The sequence below is a fragment of the Pteronotus mesoamericanus genome, unplaced genomic scaffold (assembly GCF_021234165.1).
Source record: "Pteronotus mesoamericanus isolate MK-2021 breed Mesoamerican mustached bat unplaced genomic scaffold, CSHL_Meso_final scaffold_45, whole genome shotgun sequence".
NCBI classification, from domain to species: Eukaryota; Metazoa; Chordata; class Mammalia; order Chiroptera; family Mormoopidae; genus Pteronotus; species Pteronotus mesoamericanus.
The window spans coordinates 1,236,571-1,244,791 of NW_026555317.1; the positions used below are offsets into that span (position 1 = coordinate 1,236,571).

Below are 8,221 nucleotides of genomic sequence, written 5' to 3' on the forward strand. Positions count from 1 at the left end.
GACAGAGCCCAGGTAGGAGGTAGTGTGATATGGAAGTGTGCTCCAGAGCCAAGTGATATCAGGAAGATGGAATTTCCCTTCTTTTTTGAGAAAACATGCTGAATCCCCCAATTCCAGAATGTAAGAAAAATTCTGCTCTTGAGTCTCTCAGCAGCCATTGAAAGAGAAGGAACCGCAGTTGCGTGTGTGCATGTGTGCATGTGAGTGCCTGGGAGTGTGTGGACAGGGAGGTGTTGGCAGCCGAGTTAGAGTGCCAGCTCTTTGGACTCCATCTGTTATTCTCTTTTTTCTCCTCCACGTCTATCTGATGGTAGCGGCGGTGGGCATTTATATTCATGTCTCTTTCTATTTATTTCCGAATCTTTTACAATTTGAGGGTTGGGGGTAGTGGGAAAGGCAGGACAGGGTGACCAAGGAGAGCAGTAGCAGAAGAACAGGAGGAGGGCATGGAGGTGAAGAAGAGGATTAATTTGGGGTTAAGGAACAGAGCCTGCGAGGGGACACCATTAGTCCTTGACAATTGCTATTGTATATCAATGGGGAAATTGAGGGCCTGAATGGCACTTTTAAAAAACTAGAGTTCCTGAGTATGATTAATGTGGAACGAAGTTCATAGGTCCAGATTTCCAACTTAAATAAACTTCGAAAGTTGGAACTTAGCAACAATAGAATTTCTGGAAGCTTGTAAATCCTGGTAGAGAAATGTCCCAACCTTACCCACCTCAATCTGAGTGGAAACAAAATCAAAGATGTCAGTGTACTAGAAGCTCAGCAAAATCTTAAACATTTGAAAAGTCTTGACTTGTGTAACTGTGAGATCACAACCCTAGGGACAGTGTTTTTGAATTGCTCCAGCAAATCACATAGATGGATTTGATCAGTCGGATAAGGAAATACCAGACTAGTGAGTGGAGAATGATGAAGATGGAGATGAAGATGATGAAGATGAGGATGAAGCCAGACCATCTGAAGGATATGAGGAAGAGAAGTAGGAAGAACAGGATGAGGATGAAGATGAAGCTCAGAATTGGAAGAGGGAGAAGAAGAAGTGGGCCTCTTCTACTTAAGAGAGGAAATTCAGGATGAAGAAGACTATGTTAAAGAAGGGACAGAAGAAGGAGGTCTTCAAGGGGAAAAGTAGAAACTAGATGCTGAAGATGATGGAGAGGAAGAAGATGACTAGATCATTCTAAGACCAGATTCCCTAAATTCCTAGCTATACAATGCAGTGATCACATCGCCCTTGTTTCTTCATGGATAATAGCAATCCTTTCAGGAGGCAATGTGTAACTTTTTATAGGAAAAATTTGGTGTTACTATTTTTGCCTTACCATTCCAAATAAGACTTACTAGTCTTTAATGATCATATTGTACCTAGAGAAAAATTTTCATTGACCCCATTGTGAAATTCCTTAGCAGTTTATATAGAATCTTAATTTTTCTAATACTAGCTCGCTCCCTGTGTTAGTCATTTTTAGCCCATAATAAAAAACATGATGGCTTTTCCACAGACATAGCATGGTGCATTTCATTTATCAGGCTTTAAAGTTATTTATGAATTAACTGAAATCATAGTCAGCTGGAATATGAAATGAAAATAGTCTCTTGAATAAGTTGGTTATTTTTCAGAGGTAACCCACAGATCTTTAGCATGAAGGCAATGAGTTTTTTATTTTGGCTAAGGGTTTTTGGGTGCTTCTTTGTCACATGAGTAACTTGGAAAGAGGAGCAGAATAGTAAAGGTTCTATTCAACAATACAGCTCATGGCTTTGAGGGAGGTTTCTGAAGCCTTTTAATTTAGGGGACTAATAAGATTTTATTTGTAAAGGAAAAATTGCTTATAGGAAGTTCAGAGACATGCAGGGAAGCCCTTTGTTCTTCGGGCTAAATGAAGATGATGCCATGCTAATGCTTGTTTATTTTACTTTGCTTTTAAGTATGCATTTTTTAAACTTTCCTTTTGGCAATTCGTGATCACCCTCCTTTCTTGTTTCACTCTCCTCCCTCTTATAAAAAAATGGGAAATTTATGAATACCTAGGACAACCTTTGGTCTTATATCTAACCTATGTTTTCAGACCTGTCTCAGTTTTAAACAAGCTAAGTGAAACTGAATATTTTCTGAAAAACAAATTTTATTATCAATGCAGTTTTATGCCACATACTTCTTATTGGACTTACAGACTGTGTAGTAGGATAAAGAAAAGACACAAGAGGGGCTTTTGGAAGCACCAAGGGTGTCCCTCAAAAGTTAAAATAATTTCCTGTTGATAATTAATGAGACATTTAAGTCACATTTTTAAATTAGCTTCCCAAATGACTTAGCTACCACTCTGCAAGCATTTCTAATTTTTCTGAATAGAACCTTTAATTCTCCTTTCTATACTTTAACAAAATACCAGACATAACATTTGATTGGAATAAATTAGGTAGTGGGAAAATATTTGCAACTAAATCTATATGAAAAGTAAGGTATGCTTTCAAGTAGATGTCCATTAAAAATAGAAAAATATTTGGAGGAAGTGTGAGTGTGTGTTTTCTTATGTGGCTACTAATTATAATATAAGTAGATAAGAACATCTCATTTTTGTTGTGAGGCCCCATGTTCAAGGCAATTGTTTTTTTAATCATGGATCTCTAAATTTTTCCTCCTTTGTTTCAAGTTATTTGTAAGATTTTTTAAGTTAGTGTCAGCAAATTAATAAAGTTACACTTCCAGACTGGAACACATTTAAATTACTGAGTATAGTGCTTTTTTTTTTAATGTTTGACTTGGGGTTTTAAGTAAAAATTAGGAAGTTATTGGTGGATAATTGAAAGAAGTAAAACTGACTGAAATAAAACTCTTGCAATAAGTTAGTAAGAAGATTTGAATATCCAAGTAGCTAATATTTTACTTAAAGTTCATGTTTTTGTTTATTTTTTTCCATAAAATCATACCAGTAGTGCCTAGTTGTCTTTAACTTCATTAAAAATAATTTTGTTAGATTGTACTGTGACAGCTGTCATATCAGCGTGCATTTAAAAAATTATCAAAATTGGTGAATTTTTGTGCAGCCATTTTAATACTGAAGATAGAAGAAAATATGCAATGTTTTCAGCATATTATGCTTTATTACTTCAAGAAAGGTAAAATTGCAACTGAAACACGAAAAAAGATTTGTGCAGTGTATGGAGAAGGTCCTGTGACTGACTGAACATGTCAAAAGTGTTTTGCCAAGTTTTTTGCTGGAGATTTCTCCACTGGATGATGCTCCATGGTTGGGGAGAATAGTTGAAGTTGATAGTGATCAAATCAAAACATTAATTAAGAACAATCAACATTATACCACATGGGAAATGGCTAACATTCTCAAAATATCCAAATCAATATACTTATTGGAAAATGTCACATTTTACAGAAAAATTCATACAGACTTTTTGGCCAACCCAGTAAAATTAAATCTATATATTGATTTTCCTATCAATCATCTTATTGTGCAATAAAAATTAGAGTTATTTGGTTTGAAAACAACACATAAGAACCTCCAAATAATTTAAGACTTATTTGGTTTTCTGGGTGATGTTTTCATGCAAATAAATAACGGCTGGTTTTATATTTTATAGAAGTTTTTGCTTTTTGTATGGCAGTATGTATATATTGTGTTAAATTCCTCAAAACTCTCTTCAGAAATCTTTGAAGTTAATTCTTTTGTGCAACTGTTTTGAATAAAGCCATGAGAGTGAATTAAAAAGAATTCTGCTCATGATTTAAAAGTAAGTTGGAGTCTCTTCTCACTCATTTGTTTCTACTTACAGCACTGTATTTATAAGAGTGCTGATTTCTTGAGAATTGTTTCCAAGGATTTAAACATGTGTGTTTACAGCTCCTTGAATTTTCCAGCTTTTCAGACCTCTGACATGAATGTATGTTTTGATAAACATATATAAGTGAATACTTTTGTCCTCCCTTAAAGTTATTGTATGAAACTCAAGAAATTAGAACATAATTTTTGTTGAAGATTTACATAAGGGTTTCTTCTTTTGTTGTAAATTTTATATTTGTTTTACCTTTATAAAGTTTAAAAAGCACCATAGCTAAAAGGATGGATTAAATTTAGGGGCAGGTCTGCATATGCAGCATGGTCAGTTTGTTCTGCATCTTTGCTCAAAGTGATAAAATAGGAAAAACAATGAATGCAGGGAGAAAGGCCAATAATTTAGTTTTCTACATAACCATTAAATTACTGTGCTCCAGAAACAATAAAAGCCTTACCAAGAAAAAAATAAATTGCTCACATATTATCTGAGGATAGAGAATAGTAGGCAAAGATCAAATAGCTATTTTCATTAGCGAATATATTTTAGAATTATAATAGCTTAGTATAGAATTGTTACTTAGTTTTCCCACATGTCAGCTATAGTTGCAGAACTATTTTACAACAAAATGTGTTATTTCCAAATAGGAATGGAGTGAGAAATAAAGAAGTTTAGTTATCATCCATAGCAAAAACTTATTTTGTAAGAGAAAAAAGTGAGAAAGAAAGAAGCTGAGTGAGTTACCCAGTGTTTCTTGGGATTGTTGTAACTGAAGGAGGGCTAGAAATGAAGTCTCCCAACTCACTTTTCTTCCAATTTTATTCAATCTAATCTTTCTTAATTTCTGGAGGATACCCCCTATATCCTTCCTACAAAATAGGAAGCAAAAAAATAAGATGTGTCTTTTATTGTTTAACATCATCACCATACAACTTTTGGTAGTCCCTGTGCACAGATGTTAGCTTGGAAGGTGAAAAGCATAAATACCTTCTTTTCCAAGACTGCCAACTAGTTCTTTTTAGTCCCTTACTATCATTTATGTGCACATGCATATTTCAAGTAGTTTTTGTAAGTGCATGGTTATATACCATACACAGTTTTTAGCTATACATTAACTTCAATTACTAAAAATTTCATAGCCAAAGGGAAATTAGAAGAAATAATTTAATTTAAATAAAGCAAAATAATATTTTAACAACATAATTATTTTTCAAGTACGTTAATGGGAAGTTTTACCTTATTGATATTTTGAATGAAAAATATCTCTATGCTTTGGATTTCACACAAAAATATTAACCCTTAACCCTTTTTGTTGTAAAATATTTAACACACTTTGTCATAAAACAGTTCTACAACTATAGCTAACATATGGGAAAACTATGTAACACTTCCATACTAAGACATTATAATTCTATAATATAGAAAGAAAATATTCTCACTAAAGAAAGTATAGATTTGATCTTTGCCTTACTATTCTCTATCCTTTGATAATATGCAAACAATCCAAATATGCTTTTGCTTGGTAAGACATTTATTATTCCTGAAGCACAATGGATTCTAAGATGCTAACATGTGTTTTGTAATTTGGAAAAATGTTTCTACAATGAATATATGTTACAGAGCTAGCGGGGTGGATCTCTTCATTTAAGATAAGTGGGTATAGGCACTTGAGAAGATGCAAAAGAGTTATAGTAAGTTTAATAAAATAAAACAATAATTTAATTATTTTTTAAAACATCAATCATATTTAGCTCATAAATCATATAAGAAAAGGTCAAGATTGCTGACAACTGATCCATTCCAGTACTTTCTTACAGAAATATAATGTGAACCACAGAATGGTTCACTTAGTGGTTCATTTTAATATTTTATTTTATCATAAAAAATCAAAATAGTATCATTTTAAATTGTAATCTATATAAAATAATAAGATATTTTATACTTTTAAAATTTTTATACTATGATTTCATCATCCAGTGTTTGTTTTTCACTACTATCATCTTAATTTTGACTCTGTAATTTTAAATGTTCAGTAGCATCACAAAGTTAGTGGGTACTATACTTGACAGCATAGATTAAATCATTTGAAAAATAGTATGTCCAATACAGAGCTCTTAATTTCTTCCTATAAATTTGATTCCTTCATTCTCCTTTGACTCTCTAAAATGTGATTTTCTCCATTGTTTAAGTCTCAGAACTAAAATATATTATATCTCTTCCTTTTCACATTAATCCATCATCAAGTTGTGCTATTTCTCCCTGTAAATAGAAGTTGTTCTACCTCTGTGAATTGTTAATGCTCTATTCAAGCCACTACCACCACTCACTTAGACCATTATGATGGCCATACTTCTAATTCTTTAGCTCTAACCTTTTCCCACTGCCATACTATTATTTAAATCTACACTATGCCATGCCATTCTTCTACTTTGAACTGGAAAATAACTCTCACTGTTTTTAAAACCCACCCTCCCATCATGGCATACAAGGTTATACATAATGTGAATTTCTCTCTCGGTCGCTTGGGTAATACCATAAACTCATAAGAAACTCACAGGGATATTGGAAGAATAAATTGATTTAGTGAATATTGACAAACTTTTTGAATTTTTATAGTGTACATTAATGTAAGTTCTTATTTATCCATAAATGAGGGACCTGTTTTGATTCTAGATTTCCTCTGAGGGCAGAGTACTAGTGTATGTGTGTTTAATTCAATCATCTGAGAGCAGGTCTAAGAAATGGAAAATCGACAAAAACAAGGGATAATAATGACCAATGCTTATTTTCTGAGAGTGGAAGCAATAGAGGTAACATTTTTCAATACATTATTTAATACAATAGGATAAATAAATTCCTCCATGTCTAAAAATTGTTTATAAGGGATATCTGATTATTTACAGTCCTACGTTTTTATTAACATTGATGCTAATGCAGTCTCAGAGACAATGTGACTAGATGGAAATCAAATATTTATTTTTCCCTAAAGTTAAGAATATCATTTTTGACAGGGAAGAAAGAATTGAGTGAAATTATTTGAAATTACATGCTCTGCTTTATTGGATAATTTTGAGTAGTTTTACAAATAGTAAGTTTAGGGTATTTGCCATGAAAATTAATATGTATGTGTAGTTACAAAATAGTCATGGGGATGTAAAGTACAGCATAGGGAATATAGTCAATGATATTGTAATAACTATATGTGGTGCCAGCTGGATATTGAAATACCGAGGGGATCACTATACAAAGTATATCATTGTTTAACCACAAGGCTGTATCCCTAAAACTAATACAAAATAATATTGAATGTAAACTGTAATTAAAAAATAAATTTTAAAATACATGTTGTATGAAAGTTTAGAAACAGTTTTAATATCGACTTACACAAATATAAATATTTATGCAATGAAGTATCAATCAAAGGAAATAAAAAAGATTTAACTTGGAGTATAATACTAGTCTAAGATTTTGTTAAGTCTCTAAGATTTAGGGCACATGCAAAGTTTATTACTATATTACTTAGCTAATTTGTGTAGCCTTGTTAAATCAAAGTTTTCTGAGGCTTAATCACAAAGCTTGAAAAGCCAATTAATAACAACAGGTCTATTCAAGGTCCTCATTTCAGAAACATAATACATGCACTTCAAAGGATGCGTAACCTTTGGTTAACCTTTTCTTAAATTTGTGGAAGTTATTGGACAAAATGTTTTTAATATGATTAAAATTAAATTAATTTTAATTATAAAATTAAAATTAAAATTAATTTTAAGATGGCATCAAATATATATTTCAAAATTTAATGTGGAATAGGAATTTGGAAATGAAGCCATTTTTTAAGATATTAAATGGAATACATCATGGTATAGTATATACTACTCTTAGACTGTAGAGAAAATTAAATTATAATAGCAAAATAAGTATTTCACTCAAATGTTTTAATTATATATAGCATTATATAATATCATTTCATTAGAATTAGCCTAGCTTGGCAATTTTCCTGTTTTCATAATAGCATCATTAAGGGGTTCCACTGTAGTATGCACATAGTCTAATTAATTACCATGTAGTCCTAGGTGCTTGGAATAGTCAATTTGTTCTTACTTCAGTAATGACTCTTTTTTGACTCTTTTTTTTACATGTTTAATTACTACTCACAATTTTGAAAATAACAGGATGAAAAAATGAATCCTATGCAATAAAAAAATGTGATATCCAGGAAATTATGAGTGTAGAAAGATCACATATTGGTGATGGTGAGTCAACATAAATAGAAAAATAATTGTGAAGTTTAAGTTTTAAAGATATTCTATTTGAAATTCAGGGAGGCCACAAGTTAAAACTACCATTGATGCATGCTCCTCCCTCTTAGAAGGAAAAAAAATGAAGGAGATTGTGTAAAATTTGGCTCTGTGGATCATAATTG

At 31.9% G+C, this 8,221-nt stretch overlaps 1 pseudogene; it reads left to right on the forward strand.

Annotated features, from left to right (window-relative positions):
* Nucleotides 1–446: 446 nt before the first annotated feature.
* LOC129086793 (acidic leucine-rich nuclear phosphoprotein 32 family member E-like) lies at nucleotides 447–1,183 on the forward strand (annotated as a pseudogene).
* The last annotated feature ends 7,038 nt before the right edge of the window (nucleotides 1,184–8,221 follow it).